We start from the raw sequence: 21,389 nt of genomic DNA, 5'->3' as shown, positions 1-21,389 counted from the left end.
AAATAGAATTGTAAAGGTCTGTTTCTCTTATAATTCTGAAGCAGATGAACACAGGAAAATAAGAGGAAATATTCCACTATCAAATTGAAAATTTACCTCAATTGCTTTATTTAACCATATTCCAATATAGAAATTACAGTTTTTGTTATATGAAAGCCATCCATGGTAAATCTTGCTTTTATATCTTTTTCAACTAGAAGGTCATCATTATAAGAGGCTTCCTGCAGAGGCATAGCATTAAGACTCATTCTTCTTTTGAATAATTATGTAGCGATATTGCAATAAATTTTCCTGCAGTTTTCAAACTGACGTTTTAAAAGCCTACTTAAAATATGGGGTGTTTTTTCCCATTTTCCCAGTGCTTAGTGTTTTCTTTAATGCCTATTTGTGATTTTTGCCTTAGCAAAAGCTTTTTGAACAACTTCCCAACAATCAAAAGGCAAAAAGGATTAGTTATCCCTACAACATTTCAATTTATATCCAATAAGGAATCTGCCAATGGGATGTTAGAAATATTTACAGGAAAATCCCCAAATTTCTGACAGCTGGTGAGGGAAAATAATTGAGACTAGTATAATCTTCCTGGAGTCTGGATCTTTTGGATACATATATTTAATGAAGTGTTGTGATCACTGAGTTTGTGTTCCCACAGCCAGCCACAGCGAGGGCCCTTTTTAAGAAATTTTTAAAATCTGTGCAAAATGTTCACCCCAGTCCTAGACTTAATGAACAAATATCACTACTTCAAAAACTTACATTTAATTTGCAGTTAAATCATAGCCTATAATTTAAAGGAAGGTGAGCAGAATAGGAGAAAACTAGATATGCTTATATCAAAGCCTTAAACAAGGAGCCTGATGAGACTATATTTAATAAAGGAGGAGGAGTACTTCCCCCTGACTCAGTAAATGTGAATTGCTGCCAGGCGAGTCTATTGCTTTTCTAAGTGCTCTCCAAAGGGCCTAACAATGTAAGGAGTGACTTTCTGGTTGCCTTTGAAGTATGAAATTATGGGCAATAATGAATGACCTCAGTGGGAGAAACCAGTTTTTTTCCCTGGTCATTCATTGTGACTACAGGTGTCCTGGGAGATGACGAGATGACTTCCTTAGGGCTCACAAATGCAGTGTGAAACAGAAGATCTTAAGTTCAGACAGGCTCAAACATCCATAATGCCTTTGGTAATTTTATCTCTTAATAAGGAATTTAAGACTTCTTCAGCTAACAGATGAATCCTAGGGAAGGATTATTTAAATTATTAAAGCTGTTTTTTCATAGTGCTTTTAAGGCTTTGCTCAATGGATTTAATAAACTGGAATCTGTAGTCATTCCTACTAATTCTGTTATTTTGATTATGAAAACTAGTGGCTTTTTTTTCTGTCCATTATGTGAAAGTGTCTAAGACTTTTATTCATAGGACTCTTTATCTAAATGAAGAATTTTGAAATTCTGTGGAAAAAATATATAAATATGTGGGGCCAATTTTTCAATGGTCTCAATTAAACTTTATATGTTGCTTTTGTACCTGCCACAGCTAAAATTACAAGTTAATTGTAAACAGGTCCAGCTCAACACAATAAAATGGCAAGTGGTCATTTAGTACTTTCATTTTTATAATAAAAAATAATTGTTTGTGTAACAAGAAGACACACTGTGGTTGTTGGCCTGTAAAAGTACCTTGCTGCCTAGAAAAAAAAAGTATAGTAGATGACAGAGAACAGTGATGTTGAGTTATAATCTATTGATGTCTTCATGGAACAGGGAGAAAAATGTCATAATAGCTAACAAATTTTCAAGTGTTACTATGCTCCTAGCACTGTTCTATGTTCTTAAGATGTATTAAGTTACTTCATCCTCACGAACCCCAATTCTTATAAAATTAAGTTTAAGGAACATAAAGTACAGAAAAATAAAGCAGGTTTTCAAAGTAACATAGCCGAGATGTAAAGCCAAGATTTAAATATTGCCCTTTGAATTTGGAGACCATGTTTCATTTATTCATGCCTTCATTCATTCATTCATCCATCCATTTATTTATCTATGCATGTTTGTAGGTCTTTATATCGAATTATAATTTACATACAGTGAAATGCACAGATACTGGTGTACAGTTCAATGAGTTTTGAAAAATGTGTCAATCTGGACGACTACCTGCCTAATCAAGATAAATATTTCCATCAGCCCAGGAAGTTTCTTTGTATCCATTTCTTATCATTTCCATATCACCACCCCATCACCAGAGACAGTTACTATTCTACTTTCAAACACCACAGACTAGTCTTGTATGTTTGTAATCTTTATGTAAATGGAATGTTATAATATGTACTATTTTGTTTCTGGCTTCTGTAACTCAACATAATGTTTATGAGATCTGTCCATGTTATAGTTCCTTTTTCTTTAATTGCTGAGTAGTATTCCATTGTGGGGATATACCGCAATTTGTGCATTCGTTTTTTTTTTGTTTTTATTTCTGGGTATTATTCTATTATATACTTATACCTCAGTTTGCTTGTTGATGAACATTTAGGTCGTTTTCAGGTTTTGATTGTTATAAAGAAAGCTGCTAACATTCTTGCACAATTCTTTTTTTTGGACATATTTTCTTGTATTTTGAGTAAGTTCCCTGGAGTAGAATTGCTGGATAGAATATGTTTAACTTTATAAGAAACTGGCAAGCTGTTTTCCAAAGTGGCAGTATCATTTTACATTCCCAGCAGTAGTGTATACGAGCCCCAGTTGCTTCATATCTTCTATAACTCTTGCAAAATGATTTTGCTAAAAATGTGAGATGAGATTATACATGAGCATATAAAAATTATGTCAGGGAATAATTAGCTGGTGAAAATAGCAGTGGCCACATAAAGCTTTACTAAATATCCTGATTCCAAACCTTTGATATCTACTGCTTAGTCATCCATGAATTAATTTTTCTATCCCTATGTTTTGTGTGTGTGTGTGTGTGTGTGTGTGTGTGTGTGTGTGTGTGTATACTCTAGACAAAGAATAGAAAAAGAAGAAAATTTAGAACCAAGTTATAAAGCACAATTTGGGAGTTATTTCACAGCTACAGATTTGAAGCTGTAAAAAGGTATTTCTACTACAACATGTTTTTTATAATGACAAAACAAAGCTTGAATCAAATGAGGATTAGAAAACTCATACTATTATGTTCCAGAGTAGATAATCAACCAAAAAAGGATGAAGATATAAGGAGTAAAATATATATATTTAAAAACTTTTAATTTCTCTATATTTGGCTAATAATATATTTGACATAAAAACAAAACTATATGGGTATTCACATCTCCATGAGGGTTTTGGTCATCGATAATAAAGATAATTAATTGTCTTAAACTAGTGTTTGCTTTGATACACTTACATAAATTTGGTTAAAACAAAGAGTTGTGCAGTCTTTTTCATATAGGAAGTGACTAATAAATGAAGTTTGTTCCCAAGGTCAACCAATTCTATCCTGTGAGAATAAAACAGAGACTGATATAAATGGTTTTCTAATTATGTCAAAAAACCTCTAGAAAACCACCGTGATTTTTCTTTTCAAGGTTAAAATAACAATTCAATCTAGTAGCTAAATTTTTTAAGTTAATTTGCAAAAGGCATTTGCTATCAGTTGATAATCAGTAACAGGTTCTTTTAATCTTCATAATATCAGTAATATAAGTTCTTTTCTTAATTGACCATATAATAACATCTTTCTTTTTATAGAAAATAGCAACATTTTAGTAATCTTGTTAATGCTTTCATGTTCAGATATAGAAATTTCCATAAGAAATTGCAAATTTTAATGCATTATGTATACCCTTCCTGTCATTTGCTGAAAATTCTTGAGAGTACCAGGAGAATAAAAATAAATGATAATTTTATAATTTGTTTATTTTCTAGAATATGTTAATTTATATGGTCACGCAAATAAGTTTTAGTACTTATTAATGGTGTTTCAATAATCAACAGGGTTTAATTAGCGAAAATAGTATTTCTGAACTAATCAAAGAAGTAAGTCAATTTTAAATACCTAACTTGCCTTTTAAATTGGAAAAACTTATTACATTTTCAGTATCCCGGGGCATTCACTGGATTAGCCTCACCCTATGGACCTTGCTAATTAGCCTCCAAAGGTTACAGCAATTGAATCTACAACTGCTTACTCAGATGGAACTCTCATTCATCATTTTTCTCATTTTTCTTCAACTATTCATGTTCTACTGTGGGCTTATTGATATTTACGCTTTCTATGAAGTCCATATTTAGCATATATCATGACATATGAATGTATAAAGTTTTTCTTTTTATATTAATCACCATCTCTATCCTATAGATGTTCGTGTGAATTAAATCTTTTAAAAAGATGGCACAGACATTAAGCTACCTTTCATTTAGAACAGCCATCCTTATAGAATATAGCTGCTAAGTAGATGTATAATACTTTTCTCTAATTGCTGAACGGCCCTTAAGAATACCTCACTTTGTACACTAAGGGAGAGTTAAAAACAACAACGGCAACAAAATAAAGTCTACACAATTTTCGCCTGTCTTTTCTATACTAAACTTCACATTATTTTTTTTTAAATGCACTGAAACACATGGGAATTTTGTTGGTTTGCTTGCTTGTTTTTCTAGGCAGAATGGTAGAATACCTGGCAAGGAATTGCTCTAGCAATCTTTGACAGTAGATTGAATGAGCCTAGTGTCCTGTCTGTACCAAACTATAACTAATGGTTCATTGTACAAATTAACCACCTGAGGATCTTGTGTAAAGATAAGTTTCATCCACAATGGTTCTGATTCCGAATGACTGAAGACCCAAGGAACTGCATTTTTAACAACCCCCCAGGTGATTTTCAGCAGGGTGTTAGCAGCCATATTTGAAAACATCGATTTTGGTCTGTGATATATTGGTCTCTTTAATAAGATAGAGTAACCACATGAACTAACTCGTTAGAGATGGATATAAGAAGCTGGCTTCGAGAGGATACTGCGATGCCCAGGACTCCATTCTGCATTCTTCTTGTCTTTTATTTCTAATTGAATCACTTTCCCTTTGCCACACCTAAAATTCACCCTTCTCTTGTACCCTAAGTAAGGGACATTAAGTGGTTAATGTCTCAGGACAGGTGCTAAGTGGCGAAGTGAGGTTAGGAAACAAGTAAAAAGATGCACCCCCTTTGTGACACGACTATTGGTGGAAATGCAGATTTGTGCGTAGGCTGGGAGAGAGGAGCTGAAGATGAGAGAGAAGGCAGAGAGCACTCCCACCTGAACTGGTCTGAATGGAACAGGCCAGCGGTATGGACAGCGGGAGTCCACTAGTCGGACTCCTCAGTTGGGTTGCTCCTCTGCACCGGTAAACAGAAAAACACCGTCCAAAAGGAATGAGTTGCATCTCTACTTACGGCCGTTAGCATTTGACCACAATTTGATTTCTCCTGGACAAAACCTGAATTTCGGATCTCACGACTGCAAAACTATATAAATGTCAGACCTTTAAAAAATGGAGTGGTAAATCCTTAAAATGACCCGTTGGCCTCCTAGCTGAGTCTGAAACCATCAACCCGTTGACTTCCTTACTCCCAAGTTAATGCATCTGCCATCCAATTAACACTTCGTTTAACTATACACCTGAGGCTTTTGCTTCAGAATTCTATTTTGAAACAATTAGCCCTCTACTGAATAGGGTAGTATGATTATAATTAGGTGAGAGACACAGTAAGATTAAGCCTTTCTGAAAACTTCCTTAATGGAAATGAGAGTCACAATAAAGACAAAGGAATGAAGTTAGGATAAAGACCTTTCTTTTAAACTGTGGAATGTTTCAACATTCAGTATTATTTATATTACTTATATTACTTTCATTAACACACAGCACAGCACAATGAATTTTCTTACATTTCACATTCTCCAAGCACAGGGACCTTTAGCATTTTGTTTGAAATTATTATCTCATATTTTGGTCAAATAAAACCCTGTAAATAGCTCTACCTCTGAATTTCAATTTTACCTAGAGATGATTGAGATTATCTTTAATGAAAGTGCTGTGGTTTTTTAAAATAAATCTACATATAAATTTACATATAAATTTTATATGTAAAGCAATTTTTACATATAAAAATGAATCTAATTTTGCCTGTAAATTTTTTAAATCTACCAATAAAAACATGTATTTATATTTTACATCCATGGCTTTTTAAAATTTTTATTTATTTATTTTAATTAGTTTCAAGTATATAATACATTAGGGGGACATCTATATATTCATAAAACGATCCCCTCAATTGCTCCCTCCCTCCCCTGGCCCTCCACTTAGCCATCATATTAATGCTAACTGCATTCCTTATGCCATGCTCCCCATCTCCGTGACCATCTATCAACTATATATGACATTTTTTGTCTAGACTTTTTTTGTATTAATCCTTTCTAAAGCAATGTTTTTCAGACTTTACTTTGCTTAAGAATTATCTGGGGATGTTTTTCAAATGCAGAATCTGCTTTTCAAGACCTGGAGTAAAGCTTTTAACTTTGCATTTCTTACTAACAAGCTCCTGAGCCACATTCATGCTGGTTCAAGGACCACACTGGGTAGCAAGGCTCTGTCTGGAATATATCTCTGAAGTAGCCAAGATAGGTTTGCATCCAAGAGAAACTCTCTTTTCTAATTCAGATTTTATATTTGTAAAGTATGACATCATTGGAACAGAGTTAAGTCTAGGTTAATATAGTAAAAACAGACATAAGCTCGTCCTTTGAAAGTTTCTAAGCTTTATAACACACGATGTCTTCAACTGACTTTTATTTTTTTTCTGGTACACTACATGAAAAAGCTTCTTACTCTTGTTATTTCACATGAGATGTTTAATTAGTATTCATTAAGGAAATACAAATCACCCGACCACTCACCCTCTCACTCCCAATCTGAAATCATCACAACAGCAAAAAAAAAAAAAAAAAAAAAAAAAATGCAAAAAGTATTTATTTGGTCATTGAGGTGTAGAAACAAGTGAGGATCGGTCTTCTTTATGCCTTTAAATTTGCTAGTAGTCAGCACACAAATATGTCTTCTCTAGAGAAGAAATAGCTCAAATGTGCTATTTTGAAAAAGGTAAAACATTTGATTTTGTTATTTGGCTGATACAGATGGATAGGAGGAGATGAATAGCAAGAGAGCGCTTAAAGAGAAATAAGCCACATGTGCTCACACACACACACACACACACACACACACAGAGGAAGAAAAAAGGGTAGAGGGGTGAGATCTAGTGAAGCAGAAAACACTAAGGATTTCTAACCCCCTGGGACCCACATAGATAGATGTGCATATAGGAGGTGTAGGGATTTAAGAATTTATGCCACTTTTTCATCTTGGAGAAAAAAAAAGAGGGGGACCAGAAAAGAAACCCCCCTCTTACCCCTCACATACATGTACACAAACACACACAAAAAAATACTACAAGTCTTCAACTGGGATGAGGGAAGCCTGCAGAGAATAATAGGCAGAGGTTTTCCAAGCCTGGGAATGCTTAGTAGAAATGCCCCTGTGCTGGCCGTCCCTGGACCATGTCATTCCTGGGTCAGTATGCACTGCATAATTAATTCCTGGTAAATTGTATTACTGGTAAAGTATGAACCCTTTGTATGGGAAGAGAAATTCAATATCACCCAGTCCAATTCTTCCAGCTTGTAATTTAGTGAACTAGTTACCCAAAAGGCTAAGTGCCAGGTGCAAGATCAAGTTTAAGGTAGAACTGATTCCACAACTCAGTCCTCCAAACTCTGTCATCATTTGTGCCACAACATCAAAAACTTCTGAATTGTGCTCCACTCGGGTACTAGGTAAAGTTGGAGAAAGGATAAAGAAGAGATAAACACATTTGCAGGAAACACCTCAACCTCCCGCCATGCCCCCTCTCACACACACACCGTGTCTTACTTAGAAACAGACCAGACGAGATGGTCTGATCTGGTGTGTCATCTTAGTGTGGCCTTCAGTGCTTACAAGGAAACTGTAATTAAAGAAATAAAAATACATCAAAAAGATGAGCTTCTATCATCTTCTATCATCCGCTTTACCACCAAGATCCCAGCCAGATTTTAAACCATTTTACATACTTTTAAGAGTTAGATGTGAACTGACATATGTAAATAGTTTTATTAAGGGTAAAATTTTCTGTTACAGAGGAAGACTGCTTTAACAGTATTATCAACATTTTCATGAGCAAAGATATGTTTTTCATTTCACAGCATATTCTTATTTTCAGCATACATTTTCATGTGCAGTTTATGGGAGTCCTAATCAACAATTCAAAAAGCAAAGCTTAGCTCCAATACGCTGTGAGACATTGTGTATTAATGTAGGACATATTCGTTGTTTCCATTATTTATTTCGCTAAAACAATAAGAAGCTGTATTTATTTTGAACATAATTATAATAGAAAGACTAAATTACAGATGAGGGAAAGTTGAGGCAAAATTTTCCTCAAAAGACAAAAGTAATTATTCCACCAATAGCAATTAATTAAAGGCATACAAATTCATATATAAATTTTAAAGCACATTGTAGTTGCACTTTCTATTCAACTTATGGGACAACTAACTAAGCTTAAAGAAATGCAAACTTTAGAGCAACATTGTTCAACATATTCAGTGTTTAACAGTCAAGTTGTAGTTAGAATATCTCTCCATATGGGTACTATGTGTGCCTCTTATTTTTATATAATGATTTTATATACTTTTCTCTCCATTAAATCTTCTGAACAACCAAACATTGTGAGGCAGAAATTATTAGCCTTAGAGAGGCGAAGTGGCCTAAGATGACAGAGGTATGTTTTTGGATGTTTCCTCACTATGCTCGTTTGTGAAAACTGATACCTATAATAGTATTCTTAGTTCGTATACTAAGAATAATTGACACTCACAAATGTCAAATTTTCTTTCCTGTACTAACAGGTAGAAACTTACCATTTATATTTTCCCATGAAATAATTAGCTTTTTGGAAAGGGGAAAGAAAAATACCTATGTTAACTTCTAAAAGAGCATATACAAAAATGTAGGAAATAATAAACCACAAGTGTAAAAGGAAACAGACATATTGAGCTTCACTCATAAGCACAAAGGAAAACAATTTATCGGTTACATTAACCATATTCTGATGCAGAATTCAATAGTGCTCTCACTATCTATGTAACTGTAACCAAGTTCCTATGCAGCAAATAGTATATACTTTGGTAGCAGAATACTGTCCCACCAAAAGATGTCCCATCCTAATCTCTCATACCTGTGACTATGCTACATGATACGACAAAAGGGACTTTAAAGGTGAGATTAAATTTAAAACCCTGAAATGGAAAGATTAACCTGGTTTATGTAATCACAAGGGCTCTCGCAGGAGGAAGGCAAGAGTCAGAGAAGATGTGAAAAAGGAAGCAGAGGCCAGAGGGTTGCAGGTTCATAAGCCAAGGAATATGGCCCGTGAAACCCCAAAAAAGGCAGGCCTCTAGAACACAGAAAAAAAAAAAAGGTGAGGAAATGGATTACTGGCTAGAGCTTCTAGAAGGAGCACAGTCCTGTTGACACCTTAATTTCGGCCCTGCGAAACTGATTTCTGACCTGCTGAACTGTAAAATAATAAATTGTGTTGTTTTAAGCGAACGTTTATGGCAATTTGTTGCAGCAGCAATAGGAAAATAATAAACTACCTCCTAGGGTTATGGCTGTAGTAAATATATATAAAACACTTAGAATAGAGCCTAGAGTATGGTAAGTGCTCTTATTAACATGAATCAAATTATTTAAATTCTCTGCTTAAAAAATCTATCTTCGCTATACCCTGTGAATGAAGTTAATTTGCTGAATGATGTCTTCCAAAGTGTTTGCGTGCTTGGGTTCTTGCTGACTTCTGGACACCTTTCACCGCCACCTTTTCCCTCCCTCCCTACTGCCCAGCCACACCGACCTTCTTCCAGTTCCTCCAAAAATCAAGTGCTTTTGAACCTCGGGATCTTTGCAACAGCTGTTCTCTCAGCATGGAGAGTTTTTTTCCTTTGTGCTTATCCTAGCTAACTCCTACCTGTTTTATATTTATTAAAATAGGTTGTCCTCAAAAAATCCTTCCCTGAAAATAGAAATTCTCTCAGAATATACCATTATTAATGGCCAATTAGAACATGAAAAGAGGCTCAATATTATTAGTCATCGGGGAAATGTAAACCAAATGACAATTAGACACCCCCGTGTGCAAACTGGGAGAGTTAAAATGAAAAAGACAGACAATAACAAGCATCAGCAAGGATGTAGAGAAATTGGAACCCTCGTGTATTGTTGGCAGAATTAAAAATGGTGCAGCCACTTTGGAAAACAGTTTCGCAGTTTTTCAAAATATTAAACATAGAGTTACTGTATGATCCAGAAATTCTACTCCTCGTTATACACTCAAGAGAAATGAAAATATATGGAAACACATAAACATGTGCATGACTATTCATAGCAGCATTATTCATAACAGCCAAAAAGTGTCAACAATCCAAATGTCTAGCAACTGATGAATGGATAATCAAAATATGGTACATCCACACAATGGAATACTATTCAGCAACAAAAAGGAATAATGCCGTGATACATTTCACAACGTAAATGAACGTAGATAACATTTTACTAAGTGAGGAAAAGCAGTCACAAAGGCAATATATAGTCAGGTTCCATTTACACGATGTGTCCAGAATAGACAAATCTATAGTGGCACAAAGTAGATTAGTGGTTGCCAGAGGAAGGAAGTAGTGACTACTAGTAGATACTGGAGTTTATTTTTGGGTTGTCAAAAATAATCTCGAATTCTGGTGATGGCTGCATAACTCTGTGACACCAAATTGTATACTTTAAAAGAATGAATTTTATAGTATGAAAATTATATCTCAATAAAGCTGTAATTTTTTTAAAAAGATTTTAAAAATACCGTATTCTGTATCATGATAACAATTAGCATAATTTGTAATTGCCATAAGGTCTAAAAAGCCAGAACTGTGTCTGATTTTTCTTCTTTGCCGTGTCGTACCAAGTATGTGGGAAATGCTCAATATCTGCTAAAGAAATAAAAAGGATTCTGACTGTTGTTTGTAAATGGCAATGACATTAGGAAATCAGCCATCAGTTTGTACCTAAATGAGAAAACTAAAGGTAACCTTGAAAACCAGCTCTGTTTATACTTCTTTTAAAATCAAGTTCATTTGGCATCATCTGACTCCTATAGCAACGGAGGTTATCCACAATGTTCATTTCTAAACGAGTTTCACCAAAGAATAGAATGTTCTTTATGGTCAAAGACTAATTTGGGGCAGTTTTGTCCTCACAACACTGTTGAGGGTCCATCAGGGCCTCAATTTTCTGGCAAGGTTCCTGGCTTATAAAACACAGAAAATGGCTGGATCTTTGCTATATTCTTTGTTCTTTCACATGTTTATTTGTTCAACATTTATTGCATACACCTTTTTTTTCAGATGATAAAAATATAAAAATTAAAACCACCATACATTCCCTCAAGAAACCAAAACATGTCATAGGGTGGTGGATAAAGGACTGAGGTCAGTTTTGTAATAGAGTGTCTTCTTGGAAAGTGGAGAGAAACATTTTAGAGACATGCTTGGTAGTTTTGCCACATCTGCCATGTATCTCAAACCAAGAATAGCATCTGATATGATTTATTTATGATTAAAGCCCTACTACATGACTGGCATTCTGGCTGGAGAGATGATAACATAAAAACAAAGAAAATTCCTGTACTCATTGAGCTTACATTGCAGTGGTGGAAAGTGAGTCCAAAAGTTACTAAAGTAAAATATATAGTATTCCAGATCATGATAAATGCTGAGGAAAAAGTTAAGGGAGAGAGGGAGGTAGGGAGATTGGAGGCACAAATTTAAATGGACAGTCAGGGAAAACTTTAATGAGAAGGAGGTATTTGATCAAGAACCTGAAGAAAGTGAGCCAGGGAGCCTGGTGACCTACTTACTTAAGGGAACAGTGTCCCAGGCAAAGATACAGGAAACAAGAGTGAACTCTGAGGTAGAAGTGTCCTGGCCTGTTAAAGGAACATCAAGAAGGCTCAGGTGACTGGTGTTAACTGAGCAAAGGGGAGATGAGTAGAAGAAAAGGATCAAAAAGTTAAGGAGGGGAACTCAATCCCACAAGCCATTACTTGGACACTAACTTTTACTCTAAAGGATGTAAGAAACACTGGAATATTTTAAAGAATGAGTAGCATGATCTACTTTGTAAGAGATCACATTATTGTGCTGAAAATAGGTGTGTGGGGGAGGGGCATAATGAGAGTTGGTTAGGGAGACACATTGGGATGCTATTGCAATGATCCAGGTGGGTTGTGATCCAGGTGACTTTGGCCAGAGTGATAGCAATAGAAATGATATAGAGTGATGAGATTTGGGATGTAATGTGAAGCTAGATCCAACAGGATTTGCTGGTTGAGTGGACAAGGAGGTTATTGGGGACTTTAACAAGACAATTTTAGTGGCATGGAAGGGACAAATGCCTGTTTATGGTGGGTTTAAGAGAGATGGGGAGGAAAGGAATGGACACAGATTATAGACAACACTTCTGAAAAGTTTTACTTTAAAGAGGCAGTAGGTGGAAAGGAAGTAGGGTCAAGAGAACATGGTTGTTTTAGCAAGGAGAAATAATAGCACTTTTTTAGTTTGATGAGAATAATATAGGAGAGAGGTAAAAGTGATGGGAGAGAGAGGGTAGAATAGCCAAAACAACTGAATAGATTAGAGGGGAGGGGAGCTAGTGCACAGCGAAAACAGCTATTTGGTCAGGAGCATGGACAATGAAGAGAAGACAGAGGGTGTAGGCTCTGATGATATAGGTGAGCAGAAGGGATTATGTAGTTTAAGAAAGTTGTCTTCTTTTTGTTCCTGTTGACTCGTGAAATAGCAAGGTTTTCAGTGGAAAGCGAAGGTGGCAGAAGCAGAGCTGGACATATGAGGACACAGGTGAGGGTAAGAAGTAGTCACCTGGGGTGGGAGGCAGAGAGAGAAAAAAAGAGGAGAGAGAGAGAAGGAATTCAATCCTAAATACTCAATATTCAGGTGTCAGTATGGGAGTGACTGAGGTTGTGTGAAGGATGTTATCGATGAACAGGAAGTCAAGGAAACGAGAAGCCAGAATATCAAGTATGGATACATTGAAATAAGTCAACAAGAACCAGAAGAGGAAGAATATTGCAAAAGACAGTAGGCAGGAGCTAAAATCTTCACATTTCACTAAACTGTTTGGTTTGAGTTTAAGCCTCTGTTTTCATTTTTGTTGAATACTCATTCACAATTTTGAAAATGTTTTATTTTTTCCAGTTGTGAAAAAAAATAAATTTATCTTCCTTAAACAGTTAAGGATGGGAATTTTATGAATAGCCTGTAACTAGTATACTATATACATTTTTTTTTAATTATAAAGAATGAATCCAAACTTGAAATAGTAACCCATAGGTTTATACCTAAAAAAGAACAATTTCCATTGGCTAGAAGAGAAAAAAATACCAATGTCTTTTCTTTGATTCAGTCTTAAAGAAAAGGAAGTTTTAAAAAGATACGGCTGTAAATGTGTGCAAACTTAAAATACTGCATTGAATTCATAACTCTAGCTGATGAATGTCTAGTCAGAGAAGAACGTTAAGTGAAATAGTCAAAAAGCAATCATAAATGAAATCCATCACAGACCCATCATTTCACATTGGGCCATTAATCTTCAGCAAGATGCCAACTGTGAATCACATGGATATTTGGACGTGAGAGGGCAACATCTGTAATACCCAGAGTTAATAGAAAACCATCAGGCCCATGCTCGATTGCCCGCTGTTGATGGCCATTGATCTGCTCTTACAGCAAGACAAAAACATATGAATTCTGGACACCATTTTGAAGCAGGTTTCTACATGTTGCCCCTTCAGGCACCTGCAAGATATTAATCAAACTCTAGCTATTTTTAGGTTCATAGGGTTCGGTCCTTTCCAAATTGGATGCTGGGTAAGGGATATGTAAGATTAATAAAGGACCTGAGTTGATATTGAAGTGCTGAAAACGACACAGTGGAACGAGGATCCAATTAGTTTTGGCTCCATCTAAGTTGTAAATCTAATCCCTAAAGTGAAAAATGCAAACCAAATACAGTAATATTTATTAACATTTGAGGACCCCAGTGATGAACAAAATTCAAATATCTTCTTTGCGAGGAATCTCAACTTAAATCACAGGCAACTGCATTTACTGTGAAATTTCCAGAATTAATCTTTAGTTCATATATAGTGATGACTAACTTTGTTTAAAGAAAGTGTTTTCATTTGCTATTTTTAGAAAAAGAAATTAATGTGAAAGAATCTGAGGACCATTTTAGAATGTGTATACACTAAGAGAACCAAATAAAAATTCCTCAAGTTAAAGAAAAAAATAAGTTTGGGGGGAAGAAGTTTTGATGGGCACAATAAATGTGTGTGAATGGTTGAGGACAGGCATAGAGTAGTTTACAAAGTTTAGAACACATGACCTACCAGTCATCATTTCCATCTGCCCTATAGAAAAAACTATCCCACAAAAAAAAAATAGTTTTTAAAACAATACTTTTCCTACTTAGCTGTTCTAACCAAATCTTAGTAAAATTGATGCAGTTAATAAAATGGCCATCATTTTCCCCAGTTGTTTATGAGGAGACTGATGTTATCTCATGAGTACTATGTGATGTTGTACATTTGTGGTGAAGTAGCCAGTCTTAGTTCAGGCTGCTATAACAAGTTACCATAGACTTGGTGGCTTAAAAAACAAAGATTTATTTCTCACAGTTCTGGAGGTTGTAACCCACATGATAGGGTTTTGGTGAGAGCTCTCACCTGGGCTGCAGCTGGCTGACTCCTTGCTATAACCTCACATAGTGGAAAAATGGGTGAGCTGGCTCTCTGGTCTCTTCTTATAAAAGCACTAATTCTACTCATGAGGACTCCATCTTCATGAACTAATCATTTCTCAAAGGTCTCACCTCCAAATACCATCACGTTGGGGGTTAGATTTCAACCTATGAACTTGGGGTATTAGATTTGAACATAAGGACACAAACGTTCAGTCTGTAACACAGCTGTTGATTCATGAGAGAAACAGGAACGAAGAAGTATTAGAACCAAAGAGAAAATCAGGGGGGTGGGGAAAGTAAATTAGAACAGCCATTGGAGCAAGAATGTTAATGCTTATGCTTACACATTGAGGATGAAGAACTGAGTCGACCAAGAAGGACGTGCTAGACAATGGCTTTTGGAGTTTGACCCTGAGCTTAAGAATGGAAAGAATTGATTCAGAATGCTCTTTATGTCAAATCCAGGGCAAGGAACAACTAGATCAGCTTCACTGAGTTTTGCTTCCCCATCCTTTAATTTAGATGTTAATCGAATTGTATCTTCATCTTCCACCTTGTATTTATTTCATAGGACTTCTAAATACTTTTGCTATAGATCCAGGGTCAGGAAAATAAATGGGTAAGATATTTTTAGCTTTGCGGGTAATATGATCTCTGTTTTAACTTCTTCATTCTTTCATTGTAGCAGGTAGCTTCCACAGATGATGCCTAAACTAATGAATGCATCTATTTATAAAAATAAGCAGCAGGCTGATTTTGGCTCCTGGGCCATAGTTTGCCAAATCTTGCTGTAGATGTTATTTTCAGTTTAAGTCACATCCATATAGTTCCATAATATCAGCTATCATTACAACATATTTTGGAACAATATTAATTAAGTCAGCATTCCATCTGGACAACTTATCTGATAGTCTCCATAATCATAAAATAAAATACATATCCTATTTATGCTCTGAGCTTAATATCCTTTTTTTTAAAAAAAAAAAATTGCTCACAATGCTAGTTCTGGAAGGCTATATATATATATACAAATGTTGTATCTTGTAGAATATTCAAAAGCCCAGATTTTCCCTGATATTATATTTTAAATAGACTTTTCTATGGAAACATATTTATTTTTTCTTTCACAGAAATACCAAGAGATAAAAATTTTAGTGAGATAAAGGAAAGAAAAACATGATAGTAGCCACTGCAGAATAAAAATCAGTCTGTAAAATTTTCAGAAAATGAAGTCATGCCTGACATGATCTAACATCCCTCTACCAGGAAAACATTAGTGCATGCCAAATTAGGTCTGTTTATTAGTTCAAAACAAAATGTCTCTGAAATAGTCGCATATGCAGGATACTGTTGGAAGGAAGAGGAAAGGAAGAGAAAGAAAAAAAAGAAAAAAATATGCTTATATCTCTGAATCTTCTAGAAGAAAAACTAAACGGTTTTAATCTTTTTAATTTCAATCATAAATTAATTTATTCCATGCAATATATTTTGAATTACTGGGATAAAGAAGCAAAGAAGAAACCAGCTATGGCTCAATGAATTCAAGCTCATAGTTATGTAAAGAAATGAATTATAAGACCTAAGTATTTTTGTTTCCTGCTTCAAATAGCATGTGTATGGGGGAAAAGATATATGTATCACACATTAGTGCAGTGTCTCAGGGAGCACATTGAGAACACTAATTAAAATCAATTTTATTGGCTTATAAAAGATCTATGTATGAACTTTGTCTTTTAATGTACTTGGCTAGTTTGTTCCTGTATATACTCCTAAATACACTCATTAGTTGGTTTCTAGAGAAACTAGGTAAGTTCTCTTGACTACTTCATTGCTCACTCGGGATATAACCAAGGACAAGACATTCTTCAAAGGAAGGAAAATAGACCGATCGAGACTGGAATGGTTCAGGCAAGAAATAGATTGTAATGTGTCCCTGTGTCCCAACAAAATGTGAAATGCTTCTATGTTCAAGTCGTTTTGACTGCAGAGCAACTGCCACAAAGCTGGAGACGTCGCTGAGACACTGAGCAGGACCCAACACTGAAAGCAGAGCGGCCAAGGAATCTGCACACAGACGGACTTGGGAGCAAAGCTGCCTCTGCCACTACGAACCATCTAAGCTTGTTCAAATCACTTAATCTTTCAAAAATTTGGCTTTCTCTAGTGGGAGGTTGAAAATTATGAAATTACCAATATTTGATGGCTTTTAATCTACAAACTTGGCAATTTCATGATTCATTATCTGTGGCGACATCATTCTGTGGCTGTGATTAAATAAAATGTTTTTGTAAACTTCTATGTGCATTTATCATTTCTTTTACTTCTGAGAAGAATTCTTTATTAAAAGATATTTAGTAATAGTTGCAATTCATCATTTTAGTTGATTGATTTATATAGACAAATTAATAAATGACAATTTAATATTTGTCATTAAAGAAATATAAATTTCATTATAGAATAATTTGTCCAGTCACATGTATATTTTGTGGTCCTGGGATGCTGGTGTTTACATCATCACCGGTAGAGCCTTTGCCTATAGTCATGTCATTGGGTAGGACAAGTTCTGTCCAACAACATGCTCTCCGGTGGTCTTACCACACGTACTTGATACCTGTCTTACTTCAATTTAGCCTGCATTTGAAAGGTAATGTAATACTACTGGCAAGTTCTGTTAAGACATTGCAACAATAATCTCCCTCGTGACCTCCACCTCCATGTGCGAGCCTCCAGGTGGGGAGCAGAGTGCCACTGTTAGTGGAAATGGCATCTGTCTCTTACAACATGTACAGATTCAGTAAAGCCCAGTAGTACGGTTCTAAAATAGAAGATGTTTGCTTAAAAATAATACACATGCATAAAGTTACTTAACTCTTTGAGAGTGTATTTTTACAATATTATAAAACCTGAGGATTTGGATCAATTATCCATTTGATATGTCTTAATATTGAATAAACCAAAGATGAGAGTTGCATGTTCATATGGGGAGAGGACAGCAGAATGTGGTCACTAAATCTCTAGGGTTATTAAGGAACCTCTAATGGATATTTCAAAACTGAAGAAACAAGACATAATCCATCATTAATAATGAGATGTAACAGACTTGTTGATGTTTATGATTACTATTTGACCACTTAAGGCAGTTGGATCCCATAAGAATGCAGCAAGTGGTATGTGGTTACGATGCACCTCCTACTCAATTTTCTTAAAATGTTCTTGAGATGCTCTGTTAAACTAAAAACACTCAAGAAAACCATTTAAAGTCAGAAGTACACTTCACCCTTCTCCTTTATATCTGGAGTTTACTGAAGGTGATAATTGTGAGAGGCTATAAACCTCAAGTTTCAATCACACACTGATTGCAAACTAAAGGTTACTAAATATTTTATTACTCTTTCATTCTCACCTGCTCCACAGGTTGCATTCAGACTGTTCTCTTGGAAATAACTAGAGATGTAACCCGAACCTTGGTGAATTTTCTAGATCCGCTGGAAACTATGTTGAGACCAAAAATCTTGACCAAATTTTAAGAGAAGTAAAATGTTCACTGACATAATCTTTCATCAGAGGGCCTATTCTTTTCTCCTCGTGAGCTATGCCTACTTACTAGCGTCCTGAGGCCTCTCATGCTTTAAGCAGCCATTGTCTAGAATGAGTTACTTGGGTGTTTATTATTAATTTTACATATTATTTTATAATCATTTTATAGTTTACAATAATGGTAGCTAATAGAATAATGTATACTTTTCTTAGTAATAATTATATTTGATCTTCCAAATGGGTGATGAATGGCACAAATGTTAAGTATCTTAATAATAGAAGAATAATAACAAGATGTCTTACTGGGAGATATTTTGAGGAATTTTCAAAGTACCTTATTGAAATGGTCCTATATTTCTGCCTTATCTAAGGCCATTCCTGTTAAAAATCAGTTAGGAAACATTTATTCTGTGTCTAACACTAAGTTAGGTGTTGTGGAGCATAACAGTATAAGATAAAGATCTGCTGAAAAACATCTAATTTTCTTTGAGTCTTCTCCATGTCACAGTGTCATTTGAGAATGCTCAGCTCCTGGAAGAAAATTGCCCAGAGGCCAACACTTGCAGCTTGTAAAACTCTAAGCAGAGTACAATGGAAGGCTTTGGTGCTAACGACTGGATAAAAATCCAGCAGAGATCTTGTTCAGAAAGCAGAAGTTCCCAAGATTAGCTTTACATAGAGATGCCCTACAAAGAAGGAAATGTCACTAAAGAAAAACTTGCACCCCTGTGTTCATGGTAGCACAATTTACAATAGCCAAAATATGAAAGCAATTTAAATGCCCATCGACAGACAATTGGATAAAGAAGTTATGGTTCATATATACAATGGAATATTATTCAGCCATTAAAAAAAATGAAATCCTACCACAGATGAACCTACAGGTTATTCTGAGTGAAATAATTCAGACAGAGAAGGATAAATATCATATGATTTCACTTATATGTGGAATCTAAGGAACAAAAAGAACAAACTAATCAAAAACAATCTCACAAATGTAGAGGACAATCAGGTAACTGCCAGAGGAGAGAGGTGTGGAAGGAATCGGTATGGGAGAAATCCACGAAGTGGTTATAGAAATACAAATTAGTAGTTGATAGATGGTCATGGGGATGGGGAGCATGGCATATAGGGAATGCGGTCAGCAGTAATGTAATGGCTAGGCGGAGGGCCAGAGGAGAGAAAGAGCAATTAGGGGGATCTTTTTATAAACTATATAAATGTCTAACCAATGTCCTGTATACTTGAAACTAAAAAATAAAAATTTTAAAAATAATAATGAAAAGAATAATATAAAAAAAGAAAGAAAGAAAAACCTGGATAAAATAACGTATCTCTTATCCCAACTCCTAACTCCACGAGCATCTTATGGAGCAGGCATGTCAAGAGATTTGGCCCGAAATTCTGTTTTCTTCCTTTGTCCAAGAACCACGTGCAGCCACCCCGTTCAGCTGCGTTTCTGGAGACAGTTTAGCTTGACAGTCATAGTCTGGAGGAATAAGTATAGCAGTGTGAGTCATTGCTTGAGAAAAATCATCCCAATGCTCCTCTCACCTTGTCCCTGAGACTTCTCATCTCTAACTAAATTCATGCCAAAATGAATAGCAATGAATGGCAGCATGAGTGGGAAAATGATGTAGAAAATGCAGCTGCCCGTGGAGGGCATGGCTGTGAGTAAAGTGGCGATGCAGTTATGGGCCGGTGGCCTTTTCGGAACAGGAATGCCAAGCAGACCACCCAAGGGACAAATTTAACCAGCACCTGAGTTTCATTTGGCCTACACAGTGTTAGATTACAAAGTACTTTTAAAACTTTTTAAATTTACTCCCAACTAATTTCATCTAAAATCAGAATTTCTGGTTCCTTGGAAAAACCAAGCAATCTGACAACACTGGGCCTACATTTCCCCTCCTTGCTTCCTTGGCTGGAACAGAATAGCAGGTGCCCTCTTAGATCAAGCAGGTGCCCTCTTAGATCTCCAAATTGCTGCCGACCCATCTTTCTTATTGTCTTCGTGACCATGCACCACTTTTCTAGCACCTGCGGGTGGTTGGGATTAAGTCTCCGTATTAAATGCTTATGTGCCTTTGAGCATCATCCAGTGAATCGACTGTCCTGTTCGAGTGTCTCCAAAGGAACACTGGCTCTGAACACTCACCGCCTACCCAGGCCAGCCTCACAGTGGGGCAGCCTGTCTTATTCTAGGTATGGGCTTGGGAAGGAATAAAAGAGACAATTATTGGTGTTTCTGCACTTTGAGTACTTATCTGGATGGCTACCTCCCAACAACTCTAAATGTGCAAGAGTGTGAACATAAGCCTCCCAGGGGGGAAATCTTTCTCCCAGATAGAAAACCTGATTAACGTTATGGGAGGCACTGACTATTGGATTTTACTTAAGCGAAGGTTATAATAATAACTACTACTTTTCGAGCGCTATGTCCCAGCCTTCTCAAACTTTAATTGTATTTCGTTTGCCCAATAACCCTCAAATGCAGCAGAGTGAACATTTGTTGCTTTAACTGCCCAGCTTTTGGTAGTAATAGACCAACTTTTCTTGAGAGAATTACTTATCACCTTCCAAATCCTAGTATGGTAAACTCTGCTCTCAATCGCAATGCTCTCCCATAATCCACAGGGTGGACATATGACCCAACCAAAGCTAATCGAACCCTATTGAAGGTTTGAAGCTTGAGCAGAGTGGCGCTAGCACAGAAAAGTGTTCAGTCAGATGCATCTCCATGTGCTTATATTAGTTCCTAATCTAAATCCCAGAGCTACCACAGTTGCTGTCTTTTCAGATGTGGAGAAAGCTTTCATTGCTGTGACCTACTGTGTTATTATGAAATAACTGACATCTAAAAAAATCTTTCCATTCTTCAGAAGGGCAAGTTCATGGCATAGTAGTATCAGAGTTCTGCCTTACAGAACTGTAAACA

This window comes from Rousettus aegyptiacus, unplaced genomic scaffold, assembly GCF_014176215.1.
Source record: "Rousettus aegyptiacus isolate mRouAeg1 unplaced genomic scaffold, mRouAeg1.p scaffold_m13_p_13, whole genome shotgun sequence".
NCBI lineage: Eukaryota > Metazoa > Chordata > Mammalia > Chiroptera > Pteropodidae > Rousettus > Rousettus aegyptiacus.
The sequence above is the reverse complement of the archived record's forward strand: the minus strand, read 5'-3'. Positions refer to the sequence as shown.